The 24,220-nt window shown below is 59.6% G+C and overlaps 1 protein-coding gene and 1 long non-coding RNA gene across 8 annotated transcripts in view; one reads left to right on the top strand and one right to left on the bottom strand.

Annotated features, from left to right (window-relative positions):
• SEPTIN9 (septin 9) overlaps nt 1–24,220 on the top strand; it is a 151,872-nt gene that overhangs the window by 114,231 nt on the left and 13,421 nt on the right. The window contains exon 1 of one of the 7 annotated variants that reach the window (XM_084983712.1): nt 4,440–4,523. The exons of 4 other annotated variants lie outside the window; for them this stretch is intronic. The gene's annotated coding sequence lies outside the window, so the exon portion shown is untranslated. Of the gene's footprint in view, nt 1–4,439; nt 4,524–4,846; nt 4,879–12,326; nt 12,428–24,220 lie in introns of those variants that run through there. 2 more of the 7 variants (XM_084983708.1, XM_084983711.1) reach the window with 2 other exon arrangements.
• LOC110255962 (uncharacterized) lies at nt 1,922–4,789 on the bottom strand. Its single transcript, XR_014820831.1, has 3 exons — nt 4,744–4,789; nt 2,160–2,228; nt 1,922–2,042 (listed from the first exon to the last, which is right to left on the bottom strand). It is a non-coding gene; the product is annotated as an uncharacterized LOC110255962 (long non-coding RNA).

Raw genomic sequence — 24,220 nt, 5'->3', positions numbered from 1 at the left:
GTCTAGCCCCTCCCCAAATCTGGCATAGGCCCCTTCGGGTCTGGGAAGGATGCTGCTCACAGATGCACGGCCTGGAGCCAGTTCCCTTCCAGCCCTTCATCTGTGCAAGAAGCCCCCAAGTGGAGTTCCCATCGTGGCTCAGTGGTTAATGAGCCCGACTAGTATCCATGAGGATGCAGGTGCAAACCCTGGCCTCACTCAGCGGGCTAAGAATCCGGCATTGCCATGAGCTGTGGTTTAGGCAGCAGGCACAGTTTGGATCCTGTGTTGCTCTGACTGTGCCACAGACCGGCAGCTACAGCTCCGATTTGACCGCTAGCCTGGGAACCTCCATATGTCCCGAGTGTAGCCCTAAAAAGATGAAGGAAGGAAGGAAGGAAGGAAGGAAGGAAGGAAAGAAAAGCGAGCAAGCCCCGAACTTACACAGGTCACGTTCCAGACTGTGAGGCTGTGTGATTTTCCATGGCTGCTGTAGCAAATTAGCACACACTCAGTGGCTTAAAGCCACAGGGATGTATTCTCTGACAGTTCGGGGGTCAGCAGGCTGAAATCGGGGTCGCTGGGCTAGGTCAAGGTGTCGACAGGGCTGGCTCCGTCTAGAGGCTCCAGGGGGGGAAATCTGTCCTCGCTTCCTCCAGCCTCTGGTGGCTGCTGCTGTCCCTTGGCTTGTGGCCGCCTCACTCCACCACCCTGCCTCCGTCATCCTGCAGTCCCTCTCTCTGGGTTCTTCAAGCTTCCCTCTGCATCCCTCCCCCAAGGACCCTGTGGTTACATTTGGGGTCCCCCCAGATCACAGGGTGCCCTCTGCATCTCAGTCCTTCATCACCGCCCTGCCCTCAAGGTGCCACTCACAGGCTCCAGGAGGAGGGGGCGTGATCCCGTCTCCCACCTGGCTCGCTGTTTGTCCCGGGGCCCTTCTGGTTTTAAGGCGGACAACAGGAAAGCAAACGGGCTCCAGGGAAAAAAGAGACCCGTTAAATTCTCTCTTCTTTAATCTACCGCAAACACATGCACATGGTTGCACAACCATCACCGCTGTGTTCACCTCCAGAACGTTTTCATCACATGGAAAGGAAACCCCACGTCCGTGAAGCAGTCGCGCGGCATCCCCCCGCCTTGGCAACCACCGCTTTCTGTCTCTATAGACTGTCTTTTAATCAGTGCCGTGTGGCTTTGAAGTCGATAAACAGAGGCGCGCGGGGCACGTGGCGGACGCCTAGGAGGCCTGCGCCCGGGTGCTCTGCTCAGGGGGCAGGAGTTGCAGTCGCCTGGGTGTCAGAAAGGGTTCCTGGCTCCGTGCTGCTGGGGAAGTTCCTGGAGCCACTGTCTTCGAGTCAAGGGTTCATCCTGGCCCTGAATACCTGAGCCCCAGAGAGAACCCCAGAAAGGGCTGGGTTGGCAGTCACCGAACTGGCATCTTGGAACCATGTGACCAAAGCTCAGCACGCGTCTGGCAAAGTGCTTTCCTTCTTTCTTTCTTTTTTTGTCTTTTAGGGCCGCACTTGCGGCATATGGAGGTTCCCAGGCTAGAGGTCAAATTGGAGCTGTAGCCGCCGGCCTTCACCACAGGTCACGGCAACGCCAGATCCTTAACCCCGAGTGAGGCCAGAATCAAACCTGTGTCCTCATGGATGCTAGTCAGATGCGTTTCCACCGAGCCACGACGGGAACTCCCGGCACAGTGATTTCTTAGGAGCAACTCTGCTCTTTCTGATAGTGGAATCTGAGAAGTGTCCCTGCTGTGTCTCCAGAAAGGGGACACTGTGGTACAGGGGTCAGTGGCCTCAACGGTATCTCCACTGATGCAGGTGGGTGTCCCTTCCCGTCCCCGAGGGGCTGCACGCATGGGGCTGACAAGGTTCCAAATGAACTGTTCTCCAAGGATCTGGTGTGATCTCAGGGTGCAGTTGAGACGGTTGAGAGGCGCACGGTCCCGGACAGTCGCCCCGGCCACGTGTGGGTGTGGCCATCGACCACTGGAAACATGGCCCGTCCCACCCAAGAGGTGCCATACATGTAAGACGCACCCTGGATCTCAAAGACTTGGTGCAGAAGGAAAAAAATGCAGAACATCTCAAATATTTTTATATTGATCACATGTCGAGTTGGTAATACTTTATTTTAGCTCTTAGGTTAGGGTGCATGAATATTAACGTTACCTGTTTCTCTGTACTGTGGCTCCTAGGAACTTCATATAATTTGTCTTTTTGTCTTTTCTAGGGCTGCACCTGCGGCATATGGAGGTTCCCAGGCTAAGGGTCTAATCCGAGCTGCAGCTGCCGACCTACACCACAGCCACAGCTACGCCAGATCTGAGCAGTCTTCGACCTACACCACATCTCACGGCAACGCCGGATCCTTAACCTACTGAGCGAGGCCAGAGATCGAACCTGCAACCTCATGGTTCCTAGTCGGAGTCATTAACGACTGAGCCACGATGGGAACTCCGGAACTTTAAAACGAGGAGTTCCCTGGTGGCTCAGTGGGTTAAGGACCCAGTGTTGTCACTGAAGAGGCTCAGGTTTCTTCTGGGGCTCAGGTTCTATCCCTGGCCTGGGAACTTCCGCATGTTGTGGGTGTGGACAAAAAAAAGGTATTTTTTGCTGAAAGGTTAGGTGAGCAGCTGCTGAGATATCAGGCCTCTCTCTGTTTTTGCTGAGTGTGTGCTGAGCATCAGACACCAGACAGTGCCAGGGGGCAGATGCCCTGTATTGGAAAAGCCCCTGGACTGGGGGGCTTGCCAGGTGCAGGGATTCCCTCTCCGGTGTTCTGGGGGCCTCTGTCAGTGACAAGAGCTTGTCACGTGTACAGAGCACCCAGGCTGCCTCCGGGGCCAGAGATCTGGGGCGGGCAGGGTGAGAGGTGGGCTTGGAGGTGGGTTTGCCCACATGGTACCCAGGAAGGGGTGGTGGGCCTTGGGAGTGGGCTCTGGGCCCAGAAAGCGGGGGGACAAAGTGAGGCCAGAGACTAGAAGGAGGTTCCGGGGGAGCCCAGGTGACATCTCTGTGGCTCACATCCGTGGCTCTGTAGTCATTACCGCTGACGCCCAGCCTGGACTCCTTTGTCCCTGGTTCTTGGAGCTGCTTTCAGCCAAGTGAGCGGGGTGTCAGGGGGCTGGGCCTCCCCGCTCTCCACCCCAGGAAGTCACCTCCTTGGAGGACGGGGACGCGTAGTTTCTGAGTGGCGTCCTTGCTGCTCCTGGCACATGTCGTGCTCTGATTCTGGGTGACTGGAGTTGATGAGGCCCATTTTACAGACGGGGAAGGTCCAGGCCAGCAGAGGTGGAGCGAGGGGCCAAAGCTAGTTTGAGTGAAGGGGCCCCCGTCCGGTTTTGACTCTGGGGCCCATGCTTGGATCCACCACAGCCTCCTTCCCTGAGATGTAGACGAGGGCTCGGCTGTGCATCCCTCCCCTGGACGCTCCCCCAGTTCTGGCCAGGCTCCCAGAGACAGATGGCAGCTGCTCCCCACGGCCCCTTCGTGTGGGGGTGGGAGGGGCGGGGGACACCACCCCTGAAGCCTCTCTGGCAGCTTGCGGACCTGGGAGGCCGAGGGGGCAAGTTCCGTCGGGAGTGGGAGCGGCCCCTGGGGGAGGCCTGGCCGCCGAGGAACGCGGTCTTGGACCTGGTCGGCCTGCCTGTGTGGCCGGTGAGGCGGGTGCCCCTGGCCTTGCCCACCAACCACGTGGGCGATCTGGGAAACTGTGGGTGTGGGCTGGCCCGTGGGGGCTGGGCTGGGGGGGGGTCCCTCCTCCTGAAAGCAGGAGGATGGACACGGACCCCGGACCCCGGACAGCACTCCCAGGGCTCCAGCTGTCACTCATGCTCTTTGGCACTTGAACTAACTGCTCCCCGGCCCAGGAAGACCCCACACTGGCCCCAGGAACTCTCTCCTCCTCTGGGGGTCAAGTTTGGCCCCGCCTGTGCCTGGGAGTGACTCACTCTCTCGGGGTCAGAGGTCGTGGCACAGGCTGGGTCTGGCCCATCCCAGCGTCCAGGCCCAGCCCCTGCTGGGTGGTTCCCAGCCATCCCTCCTCTGGGGACCACCTAGCCCGTCCCCCCAGGGGTCCCTGCACTTCCCAGGGGCCTGCAGGGAGGGGAGTGAGGAGGAGACTCCATGACTCCCATTCCCAGGCCCTCAGGGGCTGGAGAAGCAGGAGCGGAATCAAGGGGAGTCAGAGGTCAGAGGCTGGGGAAGAAGAGCCCTGCGCGAGCCGGCACCCCGCCCCCTCCCCAGCCCATGCGTGTCCCCTCCTCTCCCTTCTGGGTCCTGTCCACCCTCACCCCTGGCTGCCAGCAGCCTGGACTCCCGGGGGAGTGTGGCCTGCAGCCTCGGTGTGTCACCAGAGCTCTCAGGGTCAGGACGGGTGGGGGTGCAACTGGCAAAGAGGGAGGGGGCGGGGCTGCAGGGGGAGAGAGGTGCCCGCGGGCAGCGATCATCAGATTCTTGGCATCACCCTGCGCTGCAGCCGGCGGGAGGGCAGGCGGGGGTGGGGTGGGGAGGGCGGCCTGGCGGGACTTCCAGGTGAGCCTCTCCCTCGCTCTCTTCCCTGGCCAGAGGCCATGCCACTTTCCTTTGGGGGTGCCTCCTGCTGCCTTGGGAACTCCTTGGTGTCTCTTAGGCACCGGGGCGGGGGTGGTTGCCGGGGCGCCCCTTCCCTCGCCGCCCTCCCCCCCCGAGCTGCGACCCCCGAGAGCCTCCCTCTGCGGGCTCTGCGGGCCGTGGCGGTCGCCATCCCTCCTACCTCTGCCCGCGCTCCGGGAGGCTCCTTGTTCCTCGGCCACAAAGCCCCTTTGATCCTCTGCTCGGCGCCGAGCCATGTGACCCGGTGGGCGGGCCGCGCTCTCAGGCGGCCGGCGCAGCCCGACTCCGCTGCTGGGTGAGTCCTCGCTCCCTTTGTCCCTTCCTACCTGGCGCCGCTTCCCGGGGGCCTTCAGGTGGCCTGGCCGCCGGGCAGCCCCACCCCGGCCGGGCTGGGCGCGGCGCCTCCCTGGGGCCCCCGGGGCCTGGTCCCCCCAGCCGGCGGGACCGTCCCCGGGTCCCTGGAGAGGGGCGGCGAGAGCTCGGTCTCCACGCGGGGCCCAGATTTTCAGCCGCGGAGCAGAAGAGAAGGGCTTTGTGTGTCCCGGCCGCGGCTTTGTGAATCTCTGGCCAGCTACCCGAGTGGGTAAGGCCTCCTTGGCCGGAGTTTCTAGGAGCCGATTTCCCTTTCGCCAGGGGCTTCCCTGATTTCCCGGAGGACGGGGAGGAAGTGCGGACAGATACAGATTGTCAGCCCTTAGGGGCAGGCGGCTCCACGACAGGCTGGAGATTCGTTGGTATCCACAGGCAGTGGCTGTGCTGGAATCTGAGCTCGTGGCTGGCGTTGTGATCTGGGGAGTTTGTGCCTGTTGGATTCCTGGGAGGTGTTTTGGGGTGTGCAGGACGTTCCTGGGAGCGGGTTTGGGGGGGGCGCTGGAATGCATGTGCTTTGCTAGCAGATGGAGCGGGGCGGGTGTGCAGGGGTGAGGAGGAGGCACGGGGAGACATGCCTTCGAGGCGCTGGGGAGCACCCCCAGACTCCAGCGCCCAGCACGTCCGCCCAGGCCTCCAAGCTGGAGGCCGAGGGCTTCATGGACAGTGCCATCTGCTCTGAAGCTTCATCCCAGATGTCCCCTGGGGGTCGACCCAGCTTCCAGGCTGCAGGCCTTCGTCCTCGTCCCCTCCGTTTCCTCGGCCCTGCAGTCTGCTGGCATTTTTGGCAGGGGTTCGGGAATGCATCTCTGCTCCCCCAAGAGAAGTTCGAAATTCCTTTCCTGGAGGAAAATGTGCTGCAGTCCATACAGCGGGGTTCTGGCCGCGGGGACAGCACCCTGGTTGGAATTCAGTTTGGAGCCCACGTGGAAAAGCCTCTCGGGAGAAGGGAGCGGAGGCCCGTAACCTCTTGCTCAGGTCCCTCTTAGTTGTGTGCGTTTCCCTCCCTTCATTCATCGCCCTTTTGCCTTGAGACTCGGAGCCCCAGGGGTGTTTACAGAATTGTCAACTCTCTTTGCAACCCTGGGGCTCCTTTTCAGGAACCAGGAAGAAGAACCAGTTGGTTTAACCCTTTGGGGGTGGGGAGCCAGCATCCACCCGAGGCCTCTTTGGAAAGACGGGGTCTCTCGTGGGTCTCTTCTGGGTTGTGATGCAGCTGACCTCTTTTTACACCGTCTCGGGGGACCCGCGTGGTCACTGACCCTCACCCACCCGTCCTGTCCTTCCCCACCGCCTCTGTCACTTCCGTGTTGCGGCACCTGCAGGACTCCCGGGCCTACTGGTGTGGGTGTACTTCCGCCGGCCTCTGCTCCTTGTGGCTGGCACTGTGACTTGGTGATGGCCAGTCCCGCCTGCATGTGGGCACCCGGAGATGGAGCAGGCAGAGCCCTGTTCCGAGGGAAGGGGGCAGTCACAGGCAGAACGTGGCCAGCGCTGTCATTAGCCTTGCAGGGCCCCTGGGGTCGTTTCCAGAGCGCCAGGTCCACTGCCCAGCGCTGGGCGCAAGGGCCTTCCCCCCCCAGAAGCCCTGAACTCACTTGGGCCACCAGGACCCCGGGCCGACTTGCCTCCCCACCCCCTCTCAGCTTCCCCTGCCACCGTGTCCTCCCCGCTTCCTGTTGTGACACCGCCAGCCTGAGCTGCGCTTGTCAGATAGGGCGGCTTTGCAGGAAAGAGGCGTGTTTGCTAGGGACCAAGATGCACTGGCAGGAAGGGGAGACCCTGTCCTTAGGCGGCCCCCCACCAGCCCAGCGCAGCGCCCGGCTTCCTGCGGGGTCAGAGGTCTCCAGGCTTTGTAAGGAAGGCGGGCACCCTCTGCCCGCTTCACTCTTGGGTCGGCTTTCGCATAGCGCCGTCAGCTCAGAGCTCCCACCCTCTCCTGCTGGCCTTGTCTGAGAAGGATGACTTTATTTTCCTTGTATTTATTTGCGTGTAGGGTTGTTTGTTTATGGCCACGCCTGCGGCATGTGGGAAGTTCCCAGGCCAGGGGTCGAACCCAGTCCACAGCAGCAACCCAGGCTCCTGGAATGACAATGCCAGACCCTTAACCCTCTGCACCACAAGGGAACTCCAGGATGACTTTATTTTAGCATGTAGGGGTGGGGACAGATGCTTGCTGTCTGCCCCGCATCCCTGGCCGGGGTTCTCTGCAGTGAAGTTCAGCCTCCCACACCTGCTGTTCCCGCCCATCCCTCTCCAAGCATCCCCGCCCCTCAACCTTGGCTTTGGTCACTGATGCCACCGGGTGTCAGAAAGATGTGGGGTTGGCTATGGCCTGGTGCTGAGGATCCTGGGGCCCAGCTCCCCACAGCTGGTTCCTGGGGAAGATGCTTCTAGTAGAAGTCATAGCCCGTGGCTGGGACTCCCTTCCCAGACGCCTACCTTCCAGCACCAGGCTTTGATTTGTTTGTGGAGTGCCGGGCTGTCTCCTGGGACAGGTAGGGACCTGTCCTCAGAGGCTCAGTGGAGCCTCTTATTGCCTTCCCAGCAGCTCCTGAGGCCGTGGCCCTGCAGGTCAGCCTGGGGCCCAGAGAAGGGGGGGGTCCCATCACAGCCGGAAGGCGTCTTGCCCCTCCTGGGAAGCCCTCCAGCCTCCCCACCCCCCAGCGGGCCACGGGGAGGCTAGTTCGGGGCTGGTGGAACTGCGGGTGGAACAGCCCACCCTAGGGTGTGGGTGGGTGGTGGGGTTCCAACCTGCCACTCTCTCCTCTTTAATTACCACTGGCCCGGGAGCTCTGATGCTGACTCTGTGGGGGCCCGGGCCCCATCCACCTTCAGAGCAGGGTTATAATCAGCTCCAGGGATCTCTTCCTCCCAGTGGGCGTCTGGGGTGCGGGGCTGGTCTTGGTTTGGGGGAGGGCACAGGTGAAGGTGAACCCCTCTGCCCACTCCCCTCTTCCTGGCTGGTCCAGCCTCAATGCCATTTTTAAACCTTTTAATGCGGGTTTAGCAGCTGCATCTCAGCAGAGGGGCCAGGTTTCTCGTCGCTGCCCTGAAGCTGGGAATGAGGGACACACCCTCTGTGATTTGTCAGCCCCTGGGCACCCACGCTGCCCTTGGAAGCCCGGCTTGGGGTTCTGGCGCCAACACTGACCCCCGCTGGTCCTCGGGAGGGAGGGCCACCAGCCTCGGTGGCACCCTAGCTCTGTCCCTTTGCACCTGGCCCACAGCACCCTCTCCAGGGCCCGCGTCCCTTGGAGGGGGGGCCAGCCCCTGCCCTGCTCTGCCAGTGCCAGGCGCCGAGTGCCTGGCGCCCCACGGGCTGTGGCACAGCGTCCTTGCTGGTATCCCTGGTGGAATGTGCCCGCACCTCCTCCTGACCTGCAGCTCCTTATCTCTTATCTCGTCTCCCGGTCCTGGTCCAAGGGCCTGTCCCTCGCTGAGGTTTAACCGGGAGCAGGAAAGTGAGTTGCAGTCCTGCGTGGAGGACGCCCCACGGCAGGTGTGTCCTGTCTGTGTGTCCTTCCCTAGACCGCGCACCCGGGTGGTTTGGGTTCTCCTGGTCTTTGTGGCGTCCTGGACGTCCGAGGTGCCCACCGGTCACTGTCAGAGTGGCCGCAGAGGCGGCCCTGTGTGACCACAGCGTTTCATCTTTTCTCCGAACGCTCCGTCGTTTCTCTGAGACAGGATCGAGGGGGCCTCGTTAAGAACTGACATTTGTCTTGCGCTCTTCACATGAGCTCCCGCTGGACCTTTTTTTTTTTAACAAACAAACAAAAAATTATCTATTTTCAATAAAGAGAAAGGAGCAGCATTTCTTCGGTGACTTAAATACATTCTCCTGGGCAGGGGACTGGGCCAGGCGACCCTGGGCCCGCCACACACCCTGGTGTGCCAGGGGAGTGAGGACAGGGCTCGAGTCTTTTGTCCCTTGTCTGCCGGGGACGGAGAGAGAGCCGCCTGTTGCCTGGGGTCAGTTGTGGGCCCGGGAGACGAACAGTGGGTTGGACAGAGGCTGCCCCATTGAGTCAGAGGGAGAATTGCTGTTGACAGTTGCTCGGGGGCTGGTGGGGGCCAGAGGGTGCAGAGAGCCAGGACGGGGTGTCACAGCCACCCCAAGGGGAGCGGTGGCCTCACTCACCTGCCCCTGGCCCTGTGGTGACAGAGAGCGCAGAGCAGGGGCACCACAGCCACTTTGCAAACCACACGCCCTGCTGCTGGGACTCTGGTCACCGCAGTGGCTTTGCAGTCTGCCTGCCAGGCCTGGAACCCCACGACTGGCGCCGTCCTCCGACCACAGGGTACTCTGGGCCCGTGCCCGGGATCCCCAGTCTCCACGTCGGGGAATTTCATTGACGTGATGTCCGTCACTGCTGGTGGGGCGGCCTTCCCTCCCCACGTGACGACAGGTGGGGGCCGCGGCAGTGGGGACCGATGGGTCAATGCATCCATGGCAAAATGGTATCTTTCCAAACGCTTCCTCACGGGAAGAAGAACAGCTTTTCAAAGGGCTCTCGTTTTGCGTTGGTTCGCAGGTAGTTGTTTAAAAATCGGGAAAGCAGAGGGACCTCCGATGTGTCACCTGCTGCCTTGAGGTGCTGAGGACAGGTGGGAAGGGGCCTTTCCTGTCCTCTCTGGACTCTGGCCACTTGCCATCCACCCTGTCCCCAGAGCCACAGGTGAGGGCGCAGTGGCCTCGGGCAGAGGAAGGGGCTTGGGCCGTGTGTGGTCACGTGCCCCGATGGGGGGGGGCAGATGTGGGGCCTGCTCCTCAGATTGCTGCTCCATGAGGGCCGCCCCCACACGGCACCCCTCAGCAGATGTCTGCTTCCTGCTTCCTGCTCGTCTGGCACCAAGTCCCTCAGCTGTCTTTTTCCATCTTTCCCAAGTCTCGGCTGCCTCCCCTGCCTCCTCCGGGGCTCACAGTGGAGCTGGGCGGCTCCTGCCTGTGTGCCCTCCGCCCTCCCTGTCCCGGGTCACCCCCTCGTGCCTTCATCCAGCAGTGCTTTGGGGGCATCCTCTCTGCTGAAGGGCTAGGCCCACCCTGGCTCACAGAGGGATGGGGGCGGCCCCTCGAGGGCTGGGGTGTTTGTGGGTTGGGTGGAGGGGAGGCAGACCCCCTGAGCTGGCTCCTCCTCAGACTCCTCCCAGCCCACCAGGGGCCTCTCCAAGGCTCGCTGGAGAGTAGAAAGCCGATTCCCATCACCCACGGGCCCCCGGAGCTAAAATCATCATTAAACCTTGAGCAGCCCAGAGGCCCCCTCTCTCTGGGGCCTTGCCACCCTGTAAAAGTAAGTTCTCTGGTTGTGGCTTGTTGGGCGTCCTTAGGGTTTAGGATGGGGGGAGGGAGAGGACTTGGGCCTCTAGCGGGTTTGGGGGGGCCCAGGAAATCCAGTGGCTGCCCCCCAGCAGCTTAGCTCCCTCCATCACTTCCTCTGGACCTGCACTGGGGAGTCTGGTCAAGCGGGGCCGCAGGTGTCCGCCAGGCCTGGGTCCTGCCGCTGCTGCGGTGGCTGCACCCTGCTGGCTCGGGCACTGGAAGGGGTCTGAGCAGGTGTCTTGGGACAGAAGCACAGTTTTCCCCTCTGTCTCGTCTGCCCAGAGACCTGGGATGAGCCAGTTCAACCTTCCTGACTGCTGAGGGGCTTTTTTTAAAAATTGCCACTTGTCCTTCCTTTCAGACTTCAAGGGGGCTGCTCCCAGGTCATTCTGTGACTGACTGGGTTCCAGCCCAGGGCACTCAGGACCCTTTATAAAAATTCCCGTTGAGTCCTTATAAGTCAGCAGTCACTCGGCTGAGAATCCCACCCCCATGTGGGGCTGAAGAATTGAAAGGGGGTTCCGTGGAGGCCAGATGCTGGATTGGTCCAGGGGGCAGGGTGGACCAGAAGGACACAGTCCTTGCTCTGGTTCCTGGGGAGCTCACAGCCAGCAGCCTTCTCGTTGTTGGAAACGGCTTTATCGACATAGAATGCACATTGCAGAAGATCCACTTTTAAAGTGCAGTGGTTTTACATATATTCAGTTAGGCAACCATCATTACTAATTCTGGAACATTTTTCATGCCCCCTCCCCCTCAAAGAGCACCTGTTTCTCCTAGCCGTTGCTTTCCAGTCACAACTCCCTGCTCCGAGCCCCCAGCCCCCAGCAGCAAGGAATCTGCTGTCTGTCTATGAATGTGCCTGTTCCTGGTATTTCATATCAGTGGAGTCACATACTAGGTGGCATTTTTCGTCTGGCTTCTTTCACGTAGCACAGCGTTTTCAAGGTTCATCCCTGTGAACTGTGTCCACGGTCCGTTCCTCTTTACACCTGTATAGTATTCCACTTTACTGCTATTTGTCTACGCCTCGAGGGGCTGATGGGCATTTGGGCTGTGTCCACTTTGCAGCTCTTGGGAAGCATGTCACAGTGAACATTGGTGTCCAGGTCGGGTGTGGACGTGCGTTTTCATTCTCTTGGGGGATTGCAGGGGTGCGTGGGAAAGCTTGGCTCTCTAGCACTGGGTCAGGGTGTGCGATTGGTCCCTGGGGCCCCTGCCCCCAGTGGCTGTGAGCATCTTGAATAGCACATCTCAAATCTGAGTCGCTGTGCAATTTGCTGGGGGTCCTTTTGTTTCACTGTGAGTCCCGGGCCCCGCTCACTGGGACTGGGTGACTCCAGGTGGCATCAATGCAGGACGAGGGGAGTCGGGGGTGGAGGCGAGGAGCAGAGGGGTTTTTTGGGTCTGCAGCTGGGTCCTGTCTCTGACTTCTAGCTTCCTTTGCCGGCGCGGGCCTCCAAACAAGGCAGAAAGGGGAAATGGAAGGGCTGTGTGTCCTCTCCCGGGAACGGGGAAGCGCGCAGCGGTGAACTCGCTACTCTGCGAGAGGAAGTGGGTGGAAGGAGGGTGGGTTTGGCGAACCGCGCCGCCAGGGGGAACGTGGTGGAAAGGATGCACCCCCTCCTACCCCAGGGGGCTGGGGGCTGGGGGAGGTGTTTCCTTCCTGGGAGGTGGAAATTCAAGGGGCTGCCCCTGGGATGGGGGTCGGGGGGACGGCCGCAGGTCCCCCATGCTGCAGCATTTCTGGACTGTTCCGTGCATCCCAGCCGTAGAGCGATGTGTCATTTAAACCTCCGCACAAGCGCATCCCGCAAAGGCCCACCCCTAACACATCTGGACGCCCGCTCCCCCCCAGCAGCCCGAGTCTGGCCTCGCAGGCTGTCCTGCTGTGTCCACTCAGCATCGCAGACAGGAGTGCGCTGGGGAGGGCAGAGCGGTCGGCCCGGTCCTTCCTCCTCCCGGCCCTCCCCACCGGCAGCATCTGCTCCTCGCCAGGCAGAAATTACCATATGAATGTGGCTCCATCCCGGAGCCGCTGGCTAGAGAGACCCAGGAGGGAACAGGCTCCCACCGTCCCGTTGGGGGCCTGCAGGTTCTGCGCTGACTTCGGCCCGACCGACCGGGTGGAAGACGCCAGGCATTTTCAACCACAGTAGGTCCCCTGTTGGGGGTGGGGGGCGAGGGGCTGGGTTGGAGTCCGTTGGCGGGCGATAGGGGGCAGCTGGGTCCCGGCAAGTGTGGGAGACCTCAGGGACTGGTGTGCTCCCTCTGTTAACTTGCTTTCGTCTCAAGTCATAGAAGAACGTGTAGCTTCTGTCGTTCTTGTTATTTTGGTCTGATTTCAAAAGTCGCAGCTCATTACCGCCGGAAGTGTAGACTCTTAGGAAGGACGTGAAGACGCAGATCCCGACAAAGCAAATCTGAGCGTTGTGTAAACTGTAAAGTGCTGTGCGCAGGGCAGCCCGGCCCCTTGTGTTCCTGGCCAGGTTCCAGGGGGCTGGGACCGTGTAGGTCTGGGGACTTCCGCAGAGCCCCTGCTCGTGTCCTGATTAAATTCCCTTTGCTAGTTGACCCAGTCCCTCTGCAGCTGGGGCTGGTGCTATGTTCCATTTAACTGCTGGACAGCAGATTAATGGACACCTAGGGACTGGCGGCCTGCTCACCCCGTGTGGGGGACCCACTCCTTGCCGTGGCACTGGCCGGACCAGCCGTGGCGTGGCTGGGGTGTCAGAGCTGGCACGGAGCCCAGGGTGGGCCCAGGTGTTCAGACCCGAGCCCCCTGCCTGCTGGCTGTGCCAGCTCTGTCTGCCTCAAGCTTCACACCTGTGCTTCTGGCAGAGACCCCACAGCTCCGAGCCCCTGTTAGGGGTAGATGAGGAAGCTGGTAGGGGCTACGGGCCGCCCAGTTTCCCTGCCCGGTGGGCGCCCCCATCCCCCCACTGGCCATTTCCTGACCGGGCAGGAGCTGTCCCAGGAAGTCCATCCATCCTTCTGCCGAGGTGCTTTGTGGCTCCAGAAGGAGGATGGAAACCGGAAGTCGTTCACATCTCATTCACATGCTGCTACACACTGGAAGCCGAAAGCCGAAAGCCAAGGGGCCCGTGGGAAAGGATGCTGGCAGGCGGGCCAGAGCTGGAGAGGCGTCATCTGCATGGACCCGGAGCCGTGGCCCGTGGTGCTCCGGGAAGAGAGGCGGGCAGTGATCTCATCTTTCCTTCCTCCTTCCTTCCTTCCCCAGCATCTTAACTGGCTGCTTCCATGTGTAAGGTTTTGTGACAGCAAAGGAGACAGAGCCAGACGTTCAACAAAGGAAGGTGAAATCCGAAGTTGTGAGCAGGGCCTCTGGGGAGGGAACCGTGGGGCCCAAGGGGGAGTCCCCGAGAGCAGCCCGGGGAGGACCTCTCCGGAGCCTTGTGTCTTCTGGAAGGAGCCAGGGAGACGGGATGTTACTTATATCGAAACTGGAGAGCTGGGCATTGGCTTGCATTTACTTAACAAATGCATTTACGGGGCCAGGCACTGTTCTCTCCTTTGTACGTAGCTTGTTCGGTCCTCACTGCACAAGACAAGTGTTATTATCCCATTTTACACATAGGAAAATTGAGGCACAGCGAGATTAAGGTACTTGCTCGGGGTCACACGGGGAGTCTGGAACGGAACAGGGTCCCAGCCCTGGGATTCTAGGGCCTGGGGATCTTGGGTTATCCCGGGAGCAGGGGGAGAGTCGTCAGGGTTTCAAGCAGGGAAATGATGTGATTAGTTTTCAACAGGCCTTCCTGGTGCTTTGAGAAGGATGGGCTGTGGAGGGCAGTTCATGGTGATGGCTTGGATTGTGGGAGCCGGGGGCATGGGAGGCAAGGCTACTGCCTGCAGATTGTATTAGATTTGAATCGTTAGGGCTTCGGGATGGATGCCTGGATTCGGGTGATGGAAGGAGGACCCTGGATTTCTAGCTGTAGTAACTGGATGGAGGGAGACGCAGTTCCTCATGGGGGGCGCGGGTTCGAGCTCCAGAGCGCCGTTTGGGGCATGTTTGGTGGGAGACATCCAGACTTCACTAGGGCAGAGGCCACAGATACCCAGTCCTGGGTAGGGGGCCTGGCACGGTGGGACATCTCTGCTGAGTCAGGATGGTCAGGTTGGCACTGGACTGAGGTTGGCATTTGATGGCCCAGGGATGGGCGAAGTCCCTGGGGAGAATGTCCAGCCAGGGACCAGGCCTGAGTCTGTGGGTTGGGGAAGACTCAGCGAGGTGGCTGAGACAGAGGAGGAGAATCAGCAGCGGGAAAGCTCGGGGCCAGGGTGACCCCTTTGTGCCATGCTCGTCAGAGCACGGCGGCTCCATCTGGTCAGAGCTTCAGGCCATAGCGCAAGCCTGCAGGAGTGCAGGAGGAGGGGCCCTGCCGGCGTCCCTCTGGCGTCCAACCCAGCACAGGGCTCAGGGGTGTGTGCGCCCCCTCCCCGCAGCCAGCGTCTCCCCCCGCCAAGCAGTGTCCCGGGGGTGACACCCGTCTATCCGCACACGCTGCTTTTCCTGGGGGACCCTGGGGGAGACGGTGTGTGTGTCTCCAAGATGCTCACACGGACAGGCCCTCCACCCCCTTGCTCACTGCAGAGAGCATTTCAAGTCCCAGGTCCTGCCCCGGGAAGCCTCGGGCCGTGTCCCAAGCTTTCACGGGGCTGCTCTGGCTCCTCCGCTCTGCCGAGGGGCTCTCTGTGGGCAAGCAGGGCTGAGGTTGCGTGGGGCGGGGAGCCGTGGGGTCTCTCGGTCAGTCAGGGCTCTGAGCCGCCCGGCGGCAGGGGCCCAGACCAGGCGGGCTGTCTGCAGAGAGGACGAGGAGGAGGGAGCCGTGGTAGAGGCCTTGGGTCGAGGCTGTGGGCCCGCTGCTCCCTGACCGCCTGCCCTCCTGAGCAGAACCCGGAGGGGAGTGAGGAGGGTGACGCCAGCTCTGCCAGCTCCCATCAGCCGGGAGCTGGAGATGCCAGTGGGTGGCGACATGATTCTCAATGGTCCGCAGCTGCTGACCCTCCCTTCCTCCCCCAGCCTCCCCGGACCCTCTAGCCTGCGGCCCAAGGTGTCCTCCCTCTCCCAGGGTCATTGGTCAGGCTTCCGTCCTGCCCAGGAATTCCTGGGTCCCTGGGTGGCCCCTCCCTGGCCCTGCCTTCAGCCGCACCCCCTCTGTGACTGGGCAGGGGGCCCGGGGCGGGGGGGGGGGCGGGGGTGGGCTTAGGCAGCATCCCTCGGAGCCTGACATCAGAGAGGAAGTGCCTGATAGCTTTGGGGGGAAAGCTCTTTTCCCACTTCGCTCCTGGCCGAGGGACGCCCCCTGGCACCCCAGAGACCCCTGTCTAGTTCTTGTTATTTTAAATGATCTCATCAGTTGTGGGAGGAGGAGCCCCCAGCGCCCCCAGTCCCGCCCCCGTTTCACCAGGGAGCTCTGGTGTGTATCCGCTGACAGTCCTGCAGATAGGAGAGAGGGCTGGGGAGGGGCTGGGGGAGGGAGATCCTGGCCCTCCCCTGAGGGGACATCCCTGATAAGAGGAAATTCCACCCTGTGACAAATGGCCAGTTTCCACCCATCCAAGGAGGAGAATCTTTTTTCTTTTTCTAACTTTGCAAACTTTTGCCAAGAACTAACGGAATCTCTTTGGCCGCCTCGGACGCGGTGGGCGGGCCGGCCGGGGCTGGATCTTGGGTTTGCCTTGGGGTCTGGGGCCATCGTGCTGGAAGGCTCCGAAGGGGAGGGGGCTGCTTGGGGCCTCCTTCCCTGATCCTTCAGGCGAGTGGGCGGTAGAACAGAAATAAAAGATAAATCCCTTGACACAGGAAGTCGGAGGCCTCATCCCTGGCCCTTGCTGCAGCATAAGTTCTGCAAGCTGCTTTTTTGGGGGGGGTGGGGTCCGAGCCCCGTGGCTGGTGGAAGTTCCTGGGCGGGGGATTGAACTCGAACCACAGCAGCGACCTGAGCCGCTGCAGGGACAGCGCTGGATCCTTCACCCACTGCACCACAAGGAAACTCCTGGAAGCCGCTCTTTAGGAAGTGAATAGGACGGCGGTGGTGGTGGTGGCGGCGGCGGCGTGCAGGTTGGAACCTGCTCTGACCGAAGGTTGATGTCTCTTTAGGCCGCCGGGCGGGGTGAGCAGCCGAGCAGGAGGAAGAGGTGAGGAGGCGGGCTGGAAATGAAGCAGCAGAGGGGGGCCCCTTCCCCAGGGTGAGGGGGCCGCGGGCTGAGAGCTGGCTGCAGTCCAGGTTTGACTCCGTCGACCGAGGCCCATGGAAACCGTGTTGGCAGAAGCCAAGACCTTCTTGAGATTCCTTCCTGGACAATAGAGGTTTGCTTTAACGGGTTTGGCGAGAGGAAAGGGCAAGCAGTCAATGTGGGGGACCCCCCCGACTTTGGGGCGCCTCGGGGCCCTGAATGAATAGATTTGGACGGGGGCGGGCGCTCTCCTGCCGCGTCCCCTCCCAGGTCCAGCCGAGCGAGCGGGGTCGTGGGAACCCCCTCCTGGGCCGCCCCTCCTCCCGGCGTCTCCACGCGCAGAAGCCGAGCAACTGCAGTTTCGTTGCAATTGCAACTGCAGTTTCGTTTCGGGTCCCCGCGGGGGGGAAGAGGCGGCCCCTTCACCGGCAAATCCCGCCTTTCTTTGTGCTGCATCTCCAAAGCCTGGGTTTCAGGCCAGAGGGCAAAGTCTCAGGTTTCTGGCCTCGGGTTCCTGGTCCGACTGGGGAGAGGCTTCCTGCTCTGTACAAAGTGCGAAGTGTAACTCGACTTGGAATTCCTCATTGATTAGATGAGCCGTGCGCGCTTTTAAAATTCATGCCTCAATCCCTGCCTGCACGCATTTGCAAAATCCGGTCGTTTATATTCAGTGTTTCCATCTTTAGAAGGGAACGGGAAGGTCCCTGGTGACATTTATGGGGAGTTTGTGGTGGCCTGGGTTGGCTAACGGGGACACAAGGAGGAGCGGAATCCAGTAAATGGGAAGAGATCCTGTTTCAAAGCCCTGCGGAGAAACGGCACCCCGTCTCCCTGATGGAGACCAGCTGTTCAGAACTCGGCCTTTGATCATGGAAAAAACCCTCTTCCTCACCCTTCCCTGGTCATGGAACCCAGAACTTCTTTGTTAAACAGCTCAATTCAGAAATAACATGATTAAATGCGAAGCTTTCTTTAGACTAAGGTACTCTCACCAAGAAACCTAAGGGTCCTTTGATAAATAAACCCCCCAAATAGTCCAGATTTATCTGCTTGTGTCTGTTATCTTGTGTATTTTTTTTTTTTTTAATTTTTAGGGAGAGAGTTTTGTCTTTTTTTTTTTTTTTTTTTTTTTTTTGTCTTTTGTATTTTTAGGGCCACACTCGCGGCACATGGAGCTTCCCGGGCTATGGGTCTAATCGGAGCTACAGCTGCTGGCCTACACCACAGCCACAGCCATGCCAGATCCGAGCTGCGTCTGTGACCTACACCACAGCTCACGGCAGCGCTGGATCCTTAACCCACTGAGTGAGGCCAGGGCTCGAACCCGAAACCTCATGGTTCCTAGTCAGATTCCTTTCCCCTGCACCACAAGGGGAACTCCCATCTTTGTAAAAGAGGTTTGTGGAGTTCCCGTCGTGGTGCAGCGGAAACGAATCCCGACTGGGAACCATGACCTTGCAGGTTCGAGCTCTGGCCTCACTCAGTGGGTTAAGGATCCAGCGCTGCCGTGAGCTGTGGTGTAGGTCACAGACGCAGCTCGGATCTGGCATGGCTGTGGCTGTGGTGTAGGCCAGCAGCTGTAGCTCTGATTAGACCCATAGCCTGGGAAGCTCCATGTGCCGCGAGTGTGGCCCTAAAAATACAAAAAAAAAAAAAAAAAAAAAAAAGAGGTTTGTGATACATACACAAAAATCCTGAACGGCTGTCCAAGACTGGGTTCCTTGGGGCTGCTGTGAAGCTGCCTGGATGTTTTTGCTAATAAACATTTGAATATGTGAACTTCATATTCCTATGTGCCACCCGTTTTCATTCAGATTGATCTCAAGCCTATAGTGTCTTCTTTCGGTTTGTTACTGGGTAATAATAGGCACTTGATGTTTGCTGAGTGAATCATTGTTGTAGTCCTGGTCCACTAGGACCCCCAGATCGTTTTCTGCTGTTGCTGTTTATGGCCATTTTAAAAAGAGTGAAGTATAATTAATGTATAATATTATACGATATAGGCGTACGGTATAGTGAGTCACAGTTTTTAAAAGTTATACTCTATAGTTATTATCAAATATTGGCCCTGATGTACGATACACCCTTTTAGCTTATTTTATACCTAATAGTGTACATACATCTTAATCCGCTACCCCTGTATTGCCCTTCTCCCTTCCTTTCGCCACTGGTAACCATTAGCTTGTCCTTTTGCGGGGGGGCTGCATTCTCGGTGTGTGGAAGCTCCCAGGCCGGGAATCAAGTCATTAGTCACAGCTGCGGCCTATGCCACAACTGGGGCAACCCCAGATCCCCAACCCACTGCACCACCACACTCACTCTGCCACAATGGGAACTCCCAGTTGTATTTTTTAGATTCCACATGCGGCATCATTCTGTATGTCTCTCTCTTTCTGACTTATTTCACTCAGCATAGTGCCCTCCAAGTTCATCCTTGCTGCAACATTTCACTCTTTTGTAATGGCTGAGTTGTATTCCTTTTGTGGGTGTGTGTGTGTGTGTGTGTGTGTGTGTGTGTGTGTGTGTGTGTCACATCTTCTTCATCCATTCATCTGTGGATGGACACTTAGCTTGCTTTCATCAATTGGCAGTTGTAAATAATACTGCTGTGAACATTGGAGTGGATGTATCTTTTTGAATTAGGTTTTGTGGGGCTTGTTGTTTTTTGTTTTTTGTTTTGTTTTTCAGATACATACCCAGGAATAGAATTGTTTGGTCATTTGGTAGTTCTATTTTTAGGTTTGTTTTGTTTGTTTGTTTTTTGTCTTTTTGTCTTTTCTTGGGCCGCTCCCACGGCATATGGAGGTTCCCAGGCTAGGGGTCGAATCGGAGCTGTAACCACCGGCCTACGCCAGAGTCACAGCAACATGGGATCCGATCTGTGTCTGTGACCCACACCACAGCTCACGGCAACGCCAGATCCTTAACCCACTGAGCAAGGGCAGGGATCGAACACAAAAGCTCATGGTTCCTAGTCGGATTCGTTAACCACTGCACCACGATGGGAACTCCTATTTTTAGTTTTTTGAGAAACCCCTGTATTATTTTTGGGGTAAATCACAGCCCCGTGCAGAAGAGGATGGAACCCTGGCCCTCCCCGATTTCAGAGCCTCCCTCCCCATTCACTCCTGAGAAAAGGTGGCCCAGCGGGGCAGGAGGGGCAGAGATAGGGCAGGCGCCATGGGGGGGCCAGCTGCGACCCTCCAGTGGGGCTGTCCCACCAGGAAGATGAGCCTGGGCTAATGGTGGGCTGCAGGAGTTCCCTGGTGGCTCAGCGGGTTAAGGATCCAGTGTTGTTACTGCAATGGCTCTGATTGCTGCTGTGGTGCGGCTTTGATCCCTGGCCTGGGAACTCCCGCAGGCCGCAGGCGCTGCCAAAAAGAAAAAAAAGAAAAAAAAAAAAAGGGAGGCTGCAGAGAGGAAACTGCCAGGGTTTCCTCCAGCTGATCTGTTACCCCTGGGTGTCCTTGCTGGGCAGTGACGGGGCTGCTTACATGGCCTCACAGCACTGGGGTGGGGGCAGGGCACAAGAACCCAGGACCTGAGTGTGGCATCTGGGCCTCTGCTGCCTCCAGCTATAAAGCTGGCAGGTGGGCACTCATGGGCACAGTGGGTTCTTTTCGATGCATTTCTACCAGCAGCCTCCTCCTTTCTTTCTTAACATAACAGCTTGTTGAGATAAAATGCCCCTGCCCTACAGTCCACCCACTTAGGGTGTGTGGGGCCACCGGTCACTAGCCACCACCGCCATCTATTTCCAGAACACGTTCGGCGCCCAGAAGGAAACCCCTGCGCCCTGCGGCCCAGCCCCTGGCGGCCACCCGTCTGCTCTCTGTCTCTGTGGATTTGCCAGTTCTAGACATTTCGTTGAAATGGACTCCTACCGAGTGTGGCCCTGCCGTCTGTCTTATGCCCTTGAGCGTAATGTTTTCCAGCCTCCTCTGGGCTGCGGCCAGTCCATGTCCAGGGCTGATGGCCTGCCATGGCTCCCGTTCTTCTGTGTGCATTTGCCAGGTTCCTTTATCCTTTCCTCGTTGGTGGACCTTTTAGATATTTCTTGAGTCGCTACTTTGCGCCCCTTCCTGGGCTAGGGGGTCCCCTGAGCGAGCCTGGGCCTCAGGTCGAGGGTCTTGCAGGGCAGGAGTGCAGTGGGGGGCAGGAGGAGGCCACAAAGGGCCGCACGGAGCCGGAACGGGGACCCGAGGCCCCTGGATCCCAGCTACGAAGCCCGCGCCGGGCGCTGCTCCTCGCTTTGGCTAGAGGAGGACCGTGTCGCCTGCGTCCGCGGCGTGGCCTTTCTGAGCATCTGCCGGGCTTCTTCATAGTTAGGCTGGATCCCCACAGAACTGAAAGGGGCTCAGACACGTGTCCATCCGTGTTCCTCGTTGCGTTACTCATAAGATGCAGCCAAGAGGTGGTTGCCACTTGGTGTCCCTTGGCAGATGGCCGGGCACGTCATGAAATGCTATTCAGACCTAGAAAGGACGAAATGGTGACAAAAGCTGCACCAGGGATGAGCCTGGGGACCCTATGCCCGTGGAAGAGCCTGACGCAGAAGGACAGTTGGCATAGGATTCCAGCATTTATACGAGGGCCCCACAGGGACCAAGCAGAGCAGAGGCCGTGGCGGGAAGGCTTAGTGTTGGCTGGGCCTGGAGCTTCTGTCCGGCACGATGCAGGAGCCTGGAGATGGATGATGGGAGGGTTACGAGCTGCTGTGGACGTGCTTAATGATGCCCAGTAGAGCTCTTAACGTGGTCAAAGCGGTCAAGGTTGCGTGTCGTGTCTTGTTACCGCAACAGAGAAAATGACGGGGCTGGGAGGAAGGCACAAACTGGGGTGCAAGGTCGCCCCCACCTGCGCTGTCCTTCCCCAGGGGAGGGTGGTGCTGTGGTGGGCAGTAATGTCGCCCTGGGCCTAGGAGCCTGGAGAGAGAGTGGTTGACCCCGTGGAGCAGGGGTCTCACCCACCCCCAGCAAACCTCGCATTCGGTCCCCCGGGTGTGGCTCTGGGAAGGAGGGGTGAGCATCCCCCCTCCCTCCATCCCCTTTCCCAGGTCGGAGCAGTGAACGTAGTGGCAGGTGGTGCTGTGTGACCTTGGATAAGTTGCTTGACGTCTCTGAGCATGGGTTGTCCACTCTGAAAGCGTGGGGCTCCCTCTTGCTTTATGCGCCTGACGGGCGTAGTGAGAATCATCTTGGACATGAAACAGGAACCTCTTGCTTTTCTGTTAAGAACTTCCTTTTCCTCCTCGTGGCATTTGATGAAGTAGGACTGTGAAACAAACCTGACGTGACAGGGCCACGGGGAAGAGAGTGAGGCCCCGGCTGCAGGCAGAGGCCCTGGAGGAGGATGGGACACCACGTGGGGCAGGGGGGCAGGGCAAGAGGTGGCAGCTCTGGGACGTGGGTCTGACCATCACCGTCAGCAGAGCCCCCCTCCGTGTCCCCTCCCTTTAGGGCCCCGTGGGGACCCACACATGTCCTCATCCTCACTGGAGCTCATGGCCTGTGGGGGGGACATGGTCTGTTGGGGGGACACAGATATTACTCAGAGATCACAGAAGCGAGTGGGAGGTTACAGCACCGATGAGATGCACGAGGTCTCGTGGTGGCCAGACCACCTCCAGTGCATCGCAGAAAACATCACCGGGGCCCTCGGCTCCCCATTTGTGGAACGAGCAGGTGGGGCTGGCATTCTCTGCTGTCCGGTATCGGTGGCCTTGGCCGCGTGTGGCTCTTTAATTAATTCAGGTGAAAGGATCCAGTTCCTCATTTGGACTCGGTGCCGTTCAAGGTCCCATGTGGAAAACAGTGGGCGGTTCCTCAAAAAATTAAAAATACTCCTACCCTTGGACCCGGCCACCCCCTTCTGGGTTTGCCATCCCCCTTCTGGGTTTATACCCCAAGCTTTGAAAGCAGGGTCCCGAGGAGGTGTCTGTCCCCGTGTTCCCAGCAGCACTCTTCACAAGAGCCAGACGCACAAGCAGCCTGAGTGTCCATCCGCGAGTGAGCGGGTCAGCGCGATGCGGTCCCTCCACCCCGTGGACTGCTACGCAGCCTGCAGCAGGAAGGACGCCCTGACACCTGCTGCGACCGGCATGGACCTTGGGAACCCTAAGCCCCGTGAAGCCAGCCAGGCCCCAAGGGAAAAATACTGCCTGATAGCACTTCCATGGGGTCCCCCGAGAGGTTCTATTCCTAGAGACAGAAGGGAGGATGGGGCAGTGGGAGTTGGTGCTCAAGGCAGACGGTTTCCGTTTTGCACTCTGAGTTGTGTAGATGCTTGCCCAGCACTGCCGTACCCACACTTCAAATTGGTTAGGATGGCACACTTTGTGTTATAGAATACATAATAAAATTAATATTTTACCACGATTTTTAAAAGTCACACGTGGCTGTCTCATCGGGCGGTGCTGGAGTTGCTGGTCCAGCTGGCTCGAGCCCCCGGGGTCCCGCTGGGGTTCCCGAAAGTGACTCTGGGCCAGTGGGCCTGCCAGGGCCTCTGCTCTCCCCCCGGGGCGGGGGGGGGTCCTGAGGGCAGACCCCAAAGTGCCCTGGCGGGTGGGTGCAGGGGGAGGAGCTCTCGTGCTTGTGGGGGACGTCAGGGGGTGGGCAGAGTTGGGGTTGCCGACCAGGGTGCCTCCCAGCGGGGGGCCCTTGCAGGAATGGCCCCTCACCTGTGCAGGAGGCCAGGCCCTTCCCCCAGTGAAAAGGATGGCGCTTGTCGTGTTTTTATGATGACTTCTCAAGCGGGGGCCCTGGTGGGCAGGATGTTTGCTTTGGTTCGAGTTTCTGCCCTGGATGTCAGTGCCTGCGGAGGGGCCAGCCGGAGCCTCCCTCGCTCTGCGGCTCCCAGGGCCCACGGAGGGAAGTGTGGGGGTTCGGGGGTGGCTCTGCCCGGGAGGGGGTGGGGGATGGAGGGGGATGTGGGGGTGGGCGGGGGGCCGGCCCAGTCCCGGGCAGAATGGCTCCCAGAGCCACAGACAGATGGAAGCAATTTTTGGTCACGTGGGGCAGGGGCTGAACTGCTGCCCCAAAAGACAAGGCCCCATGTCTGTCTCCAGGAAGCAGCCCCAAAGCCACACGTCCAGGCCAGATGCAGCTCTGCTCTTTGTTTATTTAAAGATGCTGGAGCCTGGGGCAGAGTGTTTCTGAAGAGTGAGCAGAGGCCTTCTGAGCCTTCCCTGCCGACCAGGGAGGAGGCCCCCCAGTGGCGGCTAAATGGGGGTCCCTGCCTCCTGGGCCCCTCGCCCTTCCCTGGCCTGGGGGGTGGGGGCAGCGTGGATCCGAGGCCTCAAGTGTGCGCCTGTTGTTAGGACAGCTGCGTGGCCCCCGCGGGTTTAATGCGTTAGGCTCCTGGCCCGTCTGTTCTGTAGGAAGGGCTGTGCTTCGTCCAGGCTGCGGAGACTGGGACCGACCCCCAGCCCCACCCTGTCTCTGGGATTTATAACCTGGGGTCCCTGTCCTCCTTCCTGGGAGGATGGAGACAGATGTGGCTGCAGAGGCCCGAGCCCAGGGGCGAAGCAGGGGGTCAGCATCCGGTTATTCCCCCAGGAAGTGGAAACGCACTATCCGAAAGCCCCGCTGTGGCCTCTGGCCTGGCGACCTGTGTCCTGCTGCTTCCTGGGGGCGGGGGTGGGGGCGGGGGATGGGTGGCAGGCATCTGAAAGGAAGGCTGCATGCCCAGCCCTGCCTCCTGGGCCCACATCCAGAGCTGATTGCAGGGGAACCAGCAGCCCCTC

Source organism: Sus scrofa, chromosome 12 (genome assembly GCF_054392235.1).
Source record: "Sus scrofa isolate SSC_HxYL_T2T_F1_AM1 chromosome 12, Sscrofa_HxYL_maternal_Yorkshire_Landrace_v2.0, whole genome shotgun sequence".
Lineage (NCBI taxonomy): Eukaryota > Metazoa > Chordata > Mammalia > Artiodactyla > Suidae > Sus > Sus scrofa.
The sequence above is the reverse complement of the archived record's forward strand: the minus strand, read 5'-3'. Positions and strand labels throughout refer to the sequence as shown.